At 41.2% G+C, this 16,014-nt stretch overlaps 1 pseudogene; it reads right to left on the bottom strand.

The window, feature by feature from the left end:
- Window positions 1-12,331: 12,331 nt before the first annotated feature.
- On the bottom strand, window positions 12,332-12,879 carry LOC118643765 (annotated as a pseudogene).
- Between the last annotated feature and the right edge of the window lie 3,135 nt (window positions 12,880-16,014).

Genomic DNA, 16,014 nt, shown 5'->3' with positions numbered 1-16,014 from the left:
ATTACTGATACATACTTATTAATTGTCATTTTTACTCATTATGCCTATGTTTTTTTTCTATTTCTTTTTATTATTACAGCAGGCTCTTTAACATTTCTTGGAATGCTCATTTGGTGGAAATAAATTCCTTCAGGCATTTTTTGTCTGAGAAGCTCTTTATTTCACCTTCTGTTTTGAATGATAATTTTGCTGGATAGAGTAGTCTTTGTTTCAGGTCTCTGTTGTCATTACCTTGAATATTTCATGCCATTCCCTTCTGTCCTGTAGTGTTTCTGTTGAGAAATTAGCTGACAGACTATGGGAGCTCCTCTGTAGGTAACCCATTGCTTTTCTCCTGTTTAAGATTCTCTCTTTGTCATTAATTTTTGGCATTTTAATTATGACGTGTTTTTACATGGGCCTCTTTGAGTTCTGCTTGCTTGGGGCTCTCTGTCCTTCCTGAAAGTGTTTACCTTTTTATTTCACCAAATTGGGGACGTTTTTTTGCCACTATATTTTAAAACAGGTTTTCTATTCTTTGCTCACTTTCTCTTTTTTCTGGTAATCCTATCATGCAGATATTGTTATGCTTCATGTTGTCCCACAGCTCTCTTAAACTGTCCTCCTGTTTTTGTTTGTTTTGGGTTTTTTTTTTTTTTTGGTTCTCTGATTGAGTGATTTTTTTTCTACCCTGTGTTCTAATTCACTGGTTTGATCTTCTACTTTTTCTAATATGCTGTTTATTCCTTCCAATGTGTTCTTTATTTTTGCTATGTTATTCTTGATTTGTAATTGGTCATTTTTCATTGTTTCTATATATTTTCTCATGCTGTTGAGCATCCTTAGAATCATTACTCTGAATTCAATATCTGAGAGCTTATTTATCTCCATTTCATTTAGCCTTTTTTTCTGAAGAACTCTCTTGTTCTTTCATTTGGGGCTTGTTTCTTTGTTTTGCCATTTTGGCTGCCTGTTTGTGTTTGTTTGTTTATATTAGGTAGATCTGCTATTACTTTTAGTCTGGATAGAGTGATCTTATGTTACAGGTGACCTATGGGAGCCAGTATCACAGTGTCCCTGATCACCAGACCTAGATGTCTTAATTATATCTCTTGTGTGCTTTGTGTAAGCCCTCATGTTGTGATGGAGTCTTTTTTTTTTATCCTCACCCGAGGACATTTTTCCATTTTTTTTGTTCAGATAGAGTGGGAAGGAGAGAGAGGAAGAGAGAGAGAGAGAAACATCGATGTGAAGGGACACATCGAGTGGCTGCCACTCGCACGACCAACCAGGTCCGGGGACAAACTGCAACCGAGGTACGTGCCCTTAGCGGGAACCGAACCCGGGTCTCTCTGTACCGCAGGCTGACGCTCCAACCGCTGAGCCAAACCGGCCAGGGCTGTGATGGAGTCTTGATTGCTATTGGCTAGTGTGTGCATGGGCTCGACTCTCTGGCTGGCTGACAGTGATGCTCAACCCCCAGCACAGCAAGCAAGGGCTACTGTGCAGTTGCTGATCACATGAAGGGCAATTCACTTTATCAGGATTTGGAGCCTGCCAAAATCTCCCTGTGGATATCAATGATACACAGTGTGTGGCTCCCTCTGATAAGGCTGGATGTGTATGGACTAGACCAAGTTGAACACTAAGATCTGGTTTTACTCTCTTGGGGTAGAGTTCAGTAGCAGGCCAGGCAAAGATTCAAAGCACACAGAAAACTGTCTTTGCCTGCAGTCACTTAATGTGCCTCAGGTTGTAGTTCTACCCTAGATATAAATTATACCCAGTGCACAGGGTGAGAGAAATTCCAATGGGTGGGACAATTGCTTGCCCCAGGCTAAAATTGCTTTGATGGGAACATTCTGTCTGCAAAAGATGGCTTCTGAAGCTTGGTGGAATGACACAGCACAGGGCTCCTGGTGTCTGCTTTCCTAGCTTGCTCCCCAGAGCCCTAAATCCCTCTTGCAAGTCCAATCCACTCAGCTTTCCCTCAGCCATAGCCCAAGGCAAGTGGCTATAGAAGAATTTAGTGAACTGGCCCGTCAAGAGGGCATGTTTCCAGCCATCTCTCCCTGCCAGACAGAACCTCTGGTGCTTTTTATTTTATTTTATTTTTATTTTTTTATCCTCACCCGAGGACATTTTTCCAAGGACATTTTTCCATACATTTTTCCATTTTTTGTTCAGATAGAGCGGGAGGGAGAGAGAGGGAGAGAGAGAGAGAGAAACATCGATGTGAAGGGACACATCGAGTGGCTGCCACCCGCACGACCAACCAGGGCCGGGGACAAACTGCAACCGAGGTACGTGCCCTTAGTGGGAACTGAACCCGGGTCTCTCTGTACCTCAGGCCGACGGTCCAACCGCTGAGCCAAACCGGCCAGGGCACCTCTGGTGCTTTTCACAACCAGGTATTATGTGGGCATATTTTCTGGTTCCATCACTCTGGGCTGGGGCAACCAGCTTGGGATTTAAACCCCAGACTTCTCAGGGGGAATACCCCACAGCTGAGGTCTGGAACTTCAGCTGCTGCCTGTGGGAATCCAGCCAGCCCTCTCATGTCTCTGCAATTCCTAACAGAATTAATGTGGGCTCCTCTTTATATCCTCAGTTATAAGGGTTCTCTCCAGCTGGTCTTCAGTTTGTCATTCTGGCTGATTTTTCTATATTTTAGTTTTAATTCCAGTTCTGTCCTAGGAGGTCAGTGTAGCTTCCATTCAATCTGCTGCCATTTTCCCCCCTCACACTCTCTTTTTAAATTTGAACAAAATAAGATTTTTTTGTATGTTCAGATTCCATAAATACTGTCCAGAAATGTGTATGGTCTAAGCAAGTCAGTTCCATTTACAGCACTTTTATGTAGTTACATGATGTGACTGTTGCTTTTTAAACTATGAAATCCCTAAGAGAGTGTACCTCCTAGTTGAAATAAAGAATGTATAATAAATGGGGTGGCTTCAGAAAAATAAGGGGACTTTTGGGCAAGATGGAAACATAAGTAAATGCCGTACTCACCTCTTCCCACAACCATAGCAAAATTACAACTAAACTACAGAACAAAAATCATTCATAGAATCTGGTTGAATGGTTAATTTCCTACAACTAGGAAATTAAAGAAGAAGCCACATCAAGACTGGTAGAAGGGGCTGAGATACAGAATGTACTGTTCCAACACTCAGGTGTGGTGGATAAAAATTGAGAGGGTTATGGAGGTCCCCCCTGAGGAGCAAAGGGGGTCCCAGCCCCACAACAAGCCCCTGAGCTCAGGGTTCCAGTTCTAGAAAGAGAATGTTAGGTCACCAAGGAAGGAGCACAGGAGGCCAAAGTTATGCAGGAACAGATTTTATTCAGGACATCTTTAAAACAGACAGGCTGAGTCCAAATTGGCATCAGCCCAGAACTAGTGGGGGCTTGCTGTTCATAAAGAGCTTTGAGAGGACTTTCTTTTGGTGGGTGCTTTGGGGCATGTACAGGAACAAAGACCAGGCAAACAGGATGGTGGCTCCTTCACCGAAACAGCCAAGGGTCAGGTTCCCATACCAGTGTGTGTGTGTGTGTGTGGGGAGGGGGGGGGGTATGGGCAGTGAACAATGAAAGGCCATATCTACAGAGACACTCTTAGGCTGGGTACTCTCTGGCCTAACATTCTAGCCTTTTGTTATTAAGGACTGGGAGTGGAGTCCATTTCTTCCATAGCTACTTCCTGCTTAAGGTGTTGCTGGAGATCACAGGGTGATGGACTTTGATAGTAATCAGCTGGAATGCGGTACTGGCCTTCTGAAACTTGAGATAGGGGTTGGTATCAGACGGATGATTGAAGGAGCATCATCTCACCAATGGACTGGTTGGGGAACATTGTTCTGGAGAAATGAAAATAAAAATGGTGTAGGATACAGGAACCAAAAAGAAGAGCAAGGAGAAGCATTGATACAGGAAGGAGCCAAAAGGTCCAATTTAATTTTTCAACAATTATCCCTGAGATTCTGAGAGCTGTTGCTGAATTTTTGAGGCCTGATTAGCTAGTTTTTGTTGTTGTTATTTATTTATTTATTTATTTATTTTTGTTTGCTTGTTTTGGTTTTGTGTATGTGTGTTTTCTGTACCTCTAACTATACCAGACTGGTTCTCATAAAACAGCATTTCTCTTCTAGGAAGAGACACAGACCTGTATTGTGTGAATAAGCAATTAGGTAAATAGGGATATAGGCATATGTTCTACAAAACATAAGAACACAAAACATAAAGGTTAATGTGTACTTTAAATCATAAACCAGTTGAGAAGATTTCCAGATGTAAGTCTTCCACTGGAATTAAATCATGCAGTGACAGTCTGACAGATTACTGCAGTTAGAACATTCTGGTGGTTATCAGGTACTGAAGCATGTATATAACATACACAGAAACAGCCTTAAAACATTGAAGACAGATAACTGCACTGGAGGTCAATACCCATAATTAGGTATTGTCATTTTTAATTGAGACATAATTTTTTCTTTCTCTAAGAGTGCCCTCCTGTTAAAGAGACTGTATTAAATCTAGTTCTAGTCTGGCTTGGTTATTTGCATAAACACAAGAGTATCAATAGATCAAATGGATCACAGGGCTTCTTCCAATTTTATTTTGCTGAATGTTACTCATTCATAAGGAATCTTTAGATGTAGCTCTCGTGAGCAGTTAAGTCAGCCACTCAGGGCAGAGAAACCAAAGCAACAGTTGCCATCAGGTGGTGCCCAAGGTACCTTCAGATTTGGGCCATGTCCTCAAGTCTTTGAGGTTCTCATAGATGCTAAGGTTCCTTTTCACAATCTTTCAGGAAAGTAAACTTCATTCCTTACTTGAAAATATTGCCATGAACCACATGACCAAGCAAGGTACCAGGCCATGTCTCCGGAGGGCTTTTTTGCTTCAAAGTCAATCTTCATTCCTTAAAACTTTCTGGTAACATCCAGAGGCTTGGCATGTCTCTCAGACATGGCATTCTAGTCAACATTTGGTTAATAAAACCACAACTGGAAACTGGCTTTATGTGTCCTGTTACAAAGAAATCAGATTCCTATTGGATTCATGCAAATAAACATATTGCCAAAAAAGAAATAATATTCACTCATTAAATGCTTCCAAATTCTGGAGGGATCAGGTAGGGAGAAAAATATAAGTGCCTCAATATTGCTTATGAAAGTATAATTTACTCAACTGCTTTAAGAAAAGAAATGTTTCCTTATATCTGGAAAACAAAAGATTAAAAATCAGTAATATTTAAGAGAATTACAAAAACTATTATTTTTAGTTCATTCAGTCCCATAATTAAATTCTGTTTCTCTTGATTTTTCTTGTCAGTTCTTCCATAAATTCAGATGTTCCCCACAGTTCTAGTAATTTCCATCTAGTTTAATAGGATTATCTGGGGATTTATTCTCAGAGATGTGTGATTTAAAGTAAGATCTTTCAGAAGATGTAACATTTTTGAAAGTGCATTGTAACAAAAACAGTGACTGTCAGTAAATGACAAAAAAGTTAAAATGACATGGTTATAGATTTTATTATAATGCAGTTGACAAAGAAATTTACTTATCTTGTAACAACATTTTAAGATAACACTCAGAATTATGAATAAAAGTATATCAGACTAAGAGATCAATTAATTTGTTCTCCACTGTCAATTGTACCTTGGGGTTCTGGTGGGAAATTACAGTTGGTGTTGAAAAGTTATACCAAAATGGCCCTCACAAGGTCTGAGTGGCACAAAGCCAAAACAGTAGAGACAGAGGATTGATTACCTGTATTCATAAAAGAACAAAGGGCAAACCAAGTCTCTGACAGATAAAAAAATGAGCAAAGAACATCTAAAACCAAAGTTATGTTACAGACAGACAAGAACTCTTACTAGCTCTTAATCAGAACAGACCTATTTTCTTTTACTGGCTAAGCATTTTGGGGGTGCTGATGCTTTGAGGAGAGCAGGGATATTTCCCAAGATAAACAAACAAACAAACAAACAAAAAAAACCCAAACAAACAAAAAACCAAACAACCAAAAAAAAACACTGTCCTGGCCAGTTTGGCTCAGCAGTTAGAGCATCAGCCTGCGGTCCAGAGAGACCCGAGTTTGATTTCTGCTAAGGGCACCTACCTTGGTTGCAGTTTGTCCCCAGCCCTGGTTGGGTCGTGCGGGTGGCAACCACTTGATGTGTCCCTTTCATGTCGATGTTTCTCTCTCTCTCTCTCTCTCCCTCCCACTCTATCTGAACAAAAAATGGAAAAATGTCTCTGGGTGAGGATAAAAAAAAAAAAACCTCTAGCACCTGCTGAGAAGTTCCTACGATCCTTGCCACAGGGATTCAGGGATTGGAACCCCCAGCTAAGTGGAACATGCCCCCCATCTTAAAACCAATTAAGCAAAATTGCAGGCAAAGTTACACAATACCAAAAAAACCCACCCTAGTATACAATATTTACAAGTGCGCACAACAGACAAACAAAAGCTTTATGGTTTACCATGCCCTTTTGCTTCGTAATACAAGCAAAGACAGAATAGCAGACCGAACGCCCTGTGCTACACAGAGCAGTGCCTCAAACCTAAGCTGATCAGGCTCAGGTTTGGAGACAAGGCAAGGACTGTGAGTGGTCACTTGCAACCAGGAGCTGATCAGGCTTCTACCAGATGAGAGGCAACAGACAACAGAGGCTTCTCGTTACAGAATTATAGAATTACAGAGCTACATGATTACAGAACTCTCTACTCAACTTTAGGTGAGAAGACAGGAGCTGCTGAGGCTACAGCACTCTTGGCCTCAGCCCCAGGAACTCCCAGTCCAGGCAGCAAGTAGGATCCCCAGCACTGACCCCAGAGGAGTCCTGCTTGTGATTCCATCAGAGTTGCCAGGAAATGAAACTGGACAGTTAAGCAGAGACAAGATTGAATCATTAATGAGTGTTTATTCCAATATCACCAGCAGTATGTGAAAGCATCCAGGTTATCCTACAAAAATCTGCTCTCTCAAAATTAGGTTCAGAGTCAGTGAGATTAGGAGTAGGAGGCTTAGAGTGTAAGGGGAGAATTTGATAAGTAGAACAAGATTGGCATAGAGAGGGTTGAGATCGAAGGGTAGAGAAGGCCTGGATGTAAGGTATCACTTTTCACGCAATGACAAAAGTTATCTAAATCATGCTAAGTGTTGAAATAAAAAGTGCCATTTTCAGCCCATTGGGAGCCATTATCCAATTTGCACTGTGGCCAGGCAGCATTACAACAGAAAATAAGATGCCTGGGTTTAATGTCTCCTGCAAGTCTGAACTGGTTGAGGCCCTTAAGGATATAACCCAAAGGGATGGTTTTCAGTGGGCCAGACAGAGTGTTGCTCATGGCAAATTTCTGAGAGGGCGGAAGGAGTGACAACTACAAAGAGCGATGGCAGCCATCACTCTGGTAAGGTGTCCCCGGTGCATTTGTACCATGAGAGTGAGTGGAAGCCCTCTAAACTGGACACCCCTGATTAGAGGAGTCTGAGGCCAAAAGGCTCCTGGCCTTGCATAAGGTCTTTTGAGACGTGAAACAAGAGAGGAGATTGATGAGCCATGTATGAGCAAGAGGCTGGTCACTAACCCCTAGATAGAGAGAGTGAGAGATGCCCTGGCCGGTTTGGCTCAGCGGTTAGAGCGTCGGCCTGCGGTCCTGAGAGAGTGAGAGACAAAAGCCCCAAGAGTGAGTGGCTGGTCACTTATCCCAGAGAACTGGCCAGTGTTCAGCAACAGAAGGGAGAAACTCCCATCCAGTGTCCTCCCTGGCTGGCTTGGGAGGGTTCACAGGGCTGGGGAGAGGCACGGCTGGCCTGCCACCAGAACACCCGGGTGGGATTTGAGGATAGTCCAAGATAAGCTTCTGCTGCCTACTGCTCTCCAAATAGCACACCTGAGATGTCTGTGGCTGGGTCGCCGCCCGCTCCCCACCTGCTGAACCCTCCTAGGTTTTGGCACCAAATGTTAGGTCACTAAGGGGGGAACACACAAGGCCAAAGTAGTGCAGAAACAGAATTTCATTATTCAGGACACCTGTAAAGCAGATGGGCTGAGTCAAAAATGGCATCAGCCCTGAACTGGCCAGAGCTTGTTGTTTTTAAAGAGCTTTGGGTGGGCTCTCTTTTGTTTTTTGTTTTGTTGTTGTTGTTGTTGTTTTTCTTTTTATCCTCACCTGAGAGCATTTTTTAATTTTTTGTTCAGATAGAGTGGGAGGGAGAGAGAGAGAGAAACATCGATGTGAAATGGACACATCGACACCCACATCACCCAGCCAGGGCCAGGAACAAACTGCAACTGAGGTACATGCCCTTAGCGGGAACCGAACCCGGGTCTCTCTGGACCACAGGCTGATGCTCTAACCGCTGAGCCAAACCGGCCAGGGCATAGGTGGGCTCTCTTTTGGTGGGTGCTTTGGGGGTATGTACAGGAATAAAGACCAGGCAAACAAGATGGCGGTTACTCCACCAAAACTACCAAGGGTCAGGTTCCCATACCAGTGGGGGACGGGTGGTGACCAATGAAAGGTCATATCTACAGAGGCAATCCTATGGCAGGATACTCTCTGGCCTAACAGAGAAGTCCCCATAACTTCTGGTTATAAAAAGCAGCAGAAATGATGGCTCAGTGAGACAGAAGGCTACAGGAGTCCCAAGCAGTTTCTCTTAAAGGGCCCAATGCACAGACTTATTCAGACTCATTTTCTCTCAGCTGCAGCACTGGGTAGCAACTTGCAAGACACCAGAGACACACAGAGAGAAACTGAATTGTCCAGAATCAGGGCAAAGGCTGGGGTCAGCTTTCTCACAGACAGAGTGCTGACAGAGAACACTATTCCTTTTCTGAGCCATCCCTCTACAGAGCAGGCTGGCAGGTGCCTTATCTGAGATGCCATCAGCCTAGCTCACACTGTTTGTCCCCAACCCTGGTAATTCCCTGAGGCCCTGTCTCACCTTACTTTTAGGCCCACCCAAGCTGTTTCCAGTGGCTTTTCCCTAGGAATGGCCTGTCTTGGCTCATGCTTCAGATTTTTCTAAAATCTCTCAAATAAGCAGCACCTGGCCTCAGTGAGCCCTGTACCTCTTGCTAAGTGACCCCAGGCCTGACATAGAAGCAACTGACCATGGTTCAAAGCATGGCCTTGCTTGACCACCTCCAAGCCCAACAGAAGTAGCAGCCATCTTTAGATTTCTTTGTTGCTCATGCCAGGTTGCCCCAGGCAGAACACAGGTGATGGCTGACCTTGGCCAGTACTTCCCAGGAGGCCCCAGAACCATCATACCCAGTGGTCAGCTTCAGACCACATCAAAGTACCACTGTTCAACCATCTCCTGTCAATGTAAGAAATATCCAAACCTGTGAAGAATTTTTGTGAGTTTATTAGAGTCAAACTGACAACAATTGCTGGGAAATAAAATTTCAACATATTGAGATAATGGTGTAGAGAATGACAGTTTTGTGACTTATTTTATACATTACAATAAAAAAAAGAGATGTAAGTTACATGAAATCCATTGGCGATAGATTAGTGAGGCAGGAGAAAGCAAAGCAGGGAAACATCTGGGATTGGATAAAAAGTAAAATGATAGGCATGTGCTTCTTTTACATAGGTGGGTACAGGATAGTTTACATGATAATAACAATGAGGGATTTGTGGTCTCTGCCCTGGTTCATTGGTTGAGCCCAGAGGGATCTTCAAAAACAGAAGTTACCCTGGCATTCCAAAGATATGTTATCATAGATGCAAAAAGACAATAGGCTCAATTAAGGTGAAAGTTGACCTTTGTCATGGAACATAGTGGCCTAGGACATGACTACCCACCGTAAACTGCTTTAGTTTAAAACATTTTAATTTTATACCATCCTTTGTGGTTATTTTAGTTTGCAAGGCCACCATGCAGGTCTTCCCTGAGCTTGTCATGTTAGCATGTGGCCCCTTTTTGTCAACACTCCAAAAGCAACACACTCAAGGGGCAAACTCAGTGGGCACTAGAGCCCTGATGAAGTAAGTCCTGTTCTGTGGGGTGAGCCACTGCACAGCTGATCATCTACTGTGGTTGGAAGTTGGGGGTCAGTGGTCACATCCAGTCCTTGCAGATAGTGGTAAATCTCTCCCATTGACATAAAATAGCAATCAAAACTCAACTACAAGAGGAAGGTGTACACAGCCCACATGCAGTGTGCAACTCCACTGCACAGCTTGGGTGATTGGGAAGCCTGTGACACTGGACCTATAGAACACCTAGTACATTAGGCCACTCTACCAAGCCTGGAAGACATAGCAGCTCTCACTAATATATATATAGAAACAAAAACAAGAAGGCTGTCAAAATGAGGAGACAAAGAAACATCCCAAATGAAAGAACAATACAAAACTCCAGAAAAAGAACTAAACAAAATGGAGACAAGTGATCTACCAGATACAGAGTTCAAAACACTGGTTATAAGGATGCTCAGTGAACTTTGGGGAAGAGTAGAAGAACTTAGTGAGAAATTCAACAAAGAGATAGGAAACGTAAAAACAGAACTAGAAACCATAAGAAAGAACCAGTCAGAAATAAAGACTACATTAACTGAAATGAAGAATGCATTCAGGACATCAGCAGTGGAGTAGATGAAACAGAAGATCAAATCAGAGACTTGGAAGAGGAGAAAATAGAAAACACTCAAGAAGAAAAAAGAAAAATTCCAAAGAAATGAGTATAGTATAGGAAGCCTCTGGGACAACTTCAAATGTACCAACATTCACATTATGGGGGTGCTATAGGAGAGAGAGCAAGCTTATGTAAAACAAAAATAGTAATACTAGAAAACTTTTCTAACCTGGTGATAGAAATAAATATACAAGTTTAGAAAGTGCAGAGAGTCCGAAACAAGATGAACCCAATGAGCTCATACCAAAACACATCATAATTAAAATGCAAAAGAGAAAGTCTTAAAAGCAGCAAGAAAAAGACACTTAGTTACCTACAAAGAAGCTACCATAAGACTGTCAGCTAATTTCTCAACAGAAATGTTGCAGGCCAGAAGGCATTGGAAAGAAATATTCAAAGTCATGGAAAGCAGGGCCCTACAACCAAGATTACTCTGTGCAGCAAAGCTGTCACTGAGAAATGAAGGACAGATAAAGAACTTCCCAGGCAAGAAAAAGCTAAAGAATTCATCACCCCCAAACCAGTATTATATGAAATGCTATATTATATTAAATGCTATATTATATTAAATATCTTCTTTAAGAAGAAGAAAAGATAAAAAATATGAACAACAGGTATGCATAACCCATGGACATGGACAATAGTGCAGTGAAGTCTTGGTGGGGGGGGGCAGGAGTGGGGTGGAAGAGATCAGTGTGGGATAAAAGGGAGGACCTCTATAATACTTCCAACAACAAAGATAGATTTAAATAAATATATATATGAACAATAAAATGTCAATAAATACATATCTATCAATAATTGAATCTAAAGAAAATAAAATAAATGAACAAACAGAACAGAAACAGACTCATAGAACCAGAGAACATTTTGATGGTTGCCAGATGGAAATGAAGGTGGGGGGATGGGTATAAAGGGTGAAGAGATTAAGAAGTACAAATTGGTTGTTACAGAATAGTCATGGGGATGTAAAATACAGCATAGGGAATATAGTCAATAATATTCTATGGGGATAGATGGGTATATTAGTCAATAATATTCTATGGGTAACTATGTAAGGTGTCTGACGGGTGCAAGATTTATCAGGATGATTACCTAGTAAGTTATATAATAACCAGTCACTGGGGTGTATACCTGAAAATAATATAATAATGTATATCAACTGTAATTAAAAATTAAAAAATTATTTTTTGGCCCTGGACAGTTTTGCTAAGTGGTTAGAGCATTGGCCCGCGGACCAGAGAGTCCTGGAGTTGGTTCCCGCTAAGGGCATGTACCTCAGTTACAGTTTGTCCCTGGCTCCAGCTGGGGTTGTGTGGGTAGTGATCAGTTGATGTGTCTCTCTCACATCGATGTTTCTCTCTCTCTTCCCCCCTCTCTCCCGCCTGCTCTATCTGAAGATAAATGTAAAAAATGTCCTCGTGTGAGGATTAAAAAATGTATATGTTTTTTAAAAAACTAAAAAAGGAAAAAAATAAACTGTGGCTTCAGATGTTGTTTGCTACTTCTTGGACATTTAAGAAATGTTCTTATTGAACTTGATAGAATTCTGAGGACAGGGTTATTTTTTTCTTTTGAGGTTTAAACTGTTTAAGTATTTATAAGAGGTCTGGATATAGCTGTAGCATTTCATATGCTTTCTTAGAAAAAAAAATGGACAGTTTCCTTGACCACTGAAGATGTTTCTCATATAATCAAACAACAGTTTATACATCTTGATCCTATTCTTTATTTTACTGTGTGTTTCTTTGGAGTTAAAATAGCTGTGACAGTCTCATCAAAAACAGTCTGCACTCCTTTCTGGATAAAAGCTTAACATTCCACACAGTAGCATTGCTCCTGTCTCTTGTGCTAGTTTATGCATTTGTTCCACACATACAGGTTTTTCTTTCATACCATTCAGTCTTGCTAAAGTTTTTAGGTCATCTCAGAGATTAATTCGAGTTCCTATTAATAAAAAGGGTATATTTGGTGAATATTCCTTAAGTTCTGGTAACCACTCCTCTTTCATATTTTTAAGTGAGGTTGGATTTACCACAGAGAAGCATATAAGAAAAACATCAGTCATTGGATAAGATAATCATAGCCTCAGATGATCATAGCCTTCCTTTCTGGCCCTGTCATAGACTCAGTCCCAGGAGCTACTGCTTGTTCTTTAGGATGACACTGATGGTGTAGTAGTGGAAGACTGTGGGTAGTACTACTCTGGAAAGGAGTAGGTTGACATAGTTCATGAGTAGGCACATCTAAACTCCTAGAGAATTCTTAGAATTTACTATCTTAACAACTTTCATACATATCATAGAGCAGTGTTAGCTACAGTCATCATGTTGTACATTACATCCTTAGTATATACTCATTTCATAACTAGAAGTTTGTACCTTTTGACTCCCTCTAATTCCTCTCCCTCCCCCACCCCCTGCCTCTGATAACCACACATCTGTTCTCTTTTTCTATGAGTTTGGTTTTTCTTTGGTTTTTAATTAGATTTTACATAGAAGTAAGATCATACAGTATTTGTCTTTCTCTGACTTATTTCACTTAGCATAAGATGCTTTTTAACATCAGCCTCAAGCCATAAACACAACAATATTAGGATACATCTAGATTGTATTTGTCCCTGACCACCATACACTTGAGCATCAGTGTGCCAGTTTTAAGAGCCATACTTTGACCATGGCCTCCCCAGTCTGCCTGGAAATGTGCCCAAATGCCACCACCGCAGCTTCCACATAGCAGGGCCATCCCCCCTCAAAACCACCACCAGCCCTACTCTACCCACCCCTTGCATGACCTCCGTCCACCCTAACCCAAGGAGAGGGGTCATAGACCCCACAGCCTTGGTCACTGCCCCACCCCCACTGACCCCAGGCCCCATCACCACACCCTCTGCTGTTCTGCCACTCAGTGCCACCTCTCTCCAGCAGACTGTCAAGGGGGTCCCCAACTTTGGGGAGGGTAGGTTGGAGAGGGACCATTCTTGGCCCTCTCACTGCATGTCTTTTATTTATTTGTTTTGTGAATTCTCACCCGAGGATTTTTTTCCATTGATTTTTACAGAGTGTGGAAGGGAGGGAGAAAAAGAGAGAGGGGGAGGGAAACATCGATGAGACACATGGATTGGTTGCTTCCTGCACACACCTGTATTGGGATCAGGATCCAACCTGTAACCCAGGTACCTGTCCTTGAGTGGCATGAGCCCCCTGATCCTTCAGTGCACCTGGGGATGCTCTAGCCACTGAGCCACGCTATCCAGGGCTCTGACTGCCTGTTTTAACATATGTGGTTTCTGATAGAGAAGTTTGATTCAGAGTAATCTTTTCCAAGAACAAACCATGAGTCTTGAGATCATAAGAGGTTCTTCCCAGGAAAGAAGCACCTGCTGTGAAGGGCTTTAATCTGAGCCCTCCAGTAGAAACATGGTATGGCCAATGGATGGCACATTTATATACCTTGTTGCTTATAATGTACTTAGTTTACTGATAACATATATAGCCCTACATTTCTTTATTTTTTTTAATTCTCACCTGAGGACATTTTTCTATTTTTTGTTCAGACAGAGCGGGAGAGAGGGGAAGAGAAAGAAACATCAATGTGAAAGGGACACATCGAGTGGCTGCCACCCACACAACCCAACCAGGGCCGGGGACAAACTGCAACCGAGGTACACGCCCCTAGCAGGAGCCAAACCCGGGTCTCTCTGGACTGTAGGCCGACGCTCTAAGCGCTGAGCCAAACCGGCCAGGGCAGTCCTACATTTCTTATTGCCAGGCTTATAGAAGAATTCTGAGGAAACAAGCCTCTAGGGATGGCTATTCATGTCATTTGCAGTTTGTTATATATATATTATATTTTAAAGTTTAGAATAAATGTCACTGTGTTGAAGTTTTTACTTCCATGTAATTATCTCCTTGGAACAGACTGTCTCTCAGAAACATTATATATGTACCAGTTTGTACTCCTCCAGAAGTACCTGAGTGTTGGTTTAAGCACATCCTTGTAGATCTTCATCATTTTTGACAATTTGTTAACTAAAAATAATGTCACCTTGTTGCTTATTTTTAAGTTTTCGTTTAATGTATTATTAGTGAAAGTTAAAATAATTTCATGTTTGTTGAATATTTACATATTTTCTCTTCTGCATTGCTTCTCTGAGTTATTTGTATATTGATGTAGTTATCTTTCATTTGTGCTTGAGAGCTCTTTGTGTATTAGGGATATAAATTCCTGTTCATATATGTCAAGGTAAGATATATCCAAATTTGTGAGAATTTTTATGAGTTTGTCTGAGCCAAACTGATGGCAATTGCCAGGAAGCAAAATCTCAACCATATGAGAAAATGCTCTAGAGAAATGGCAGTTTTACCACTTATTTTATACATCAAAATCAAAGGAAAGACATAAGAAGATTCACTGGTGGTAGATTAAGGAGGCAGAAGAAAGCAAAGCAGAAAAATCTCTGGAACTGGATAAAAAGTAAAATGAATAGACATATACTTCTTTTACATAGGTTGGTATAGGATAATTAACAGTTAACATGCTAACATTAACAATGAGGGTTCTGTGGTTTCCTGCTCCAGTGGGAGATTATGCTCTGAGGGGTATGGAAAAAGGAAATTACCCTGACATTACAAAAGTATGTCATCATAGATGCAAAAAGACAATAGACAGCTTCAGTTAAGGTAATGATTGACATTTGTCAAGAAAGATACCAGCCTAGGGTATGACTACCCAACATGATTCACTTTTAGTTAGAAAGTTTTCATTTCAAACTATCCTATGTGATTACTTAAGGTCTCTGAGTTTGCAAGTTCCACCATGCAGTCCTCCCCTGAATTTGTCAGGTTTAGCAAGTGGCCCCTTTTTTGTCCATGTATATATGGCAACTGTTTTCCACCATTTGTCATTCGTGTTTCAGCCTTTTTAAACAAGGTTTTCTCAAGAGAATTAAGCCTTAATGCTGTAGGTACCTAATACATATAATAAATTAACTTCGGTTTTTAGCATCTAGAATGGTACCAGTAATGTCGGATTAAGAAATAGTCACTCAATTTATTTTCTGTGTTCTGTGGTTTGGATGAAAACCTCAGGTGAAAAATCTCCCCTTGTTTTTATTGGCTTCACCCATGGTTTCTTCATTATTTGGACCAAAATATTATATTTTGAATAATCTAAAATGTATTTTAGTATGTGCAGTAAAATAGTCATGTAATTTCCCTCTTAATCAGCTAGTTGGCTTTTCCAATATAATTTATTTAATAGTCTGACATTGATTTGTAAAATTACATTTTCGCACATACTAAGTTCTCATATGTACAGGGAATGGTTGTAGACTCCTAATTCTTTTCCATCAATTAGTTTCTTTATTC

Source organism: Molossus molossus, unplaced genomic scaffold (genome assembly GCF_014108415.1).
Source record: "Molossus molossus isolate mMolMol1 unplaced genomic scaffold, mMolMol1.p scaffold_m16_p_4, whole genome shotgun sequence".
Classification (NCBI taxonomy): Eukaryota; Metazoa; Chordata; class Mammalia; order Chiroptera; family Molossidae; genus Molossus; species Molossus molossus.
Note: the sequence above shows the minus strand (reverse complement) of the source record. Positions and strands in the feature narration are given on the sequence as shown.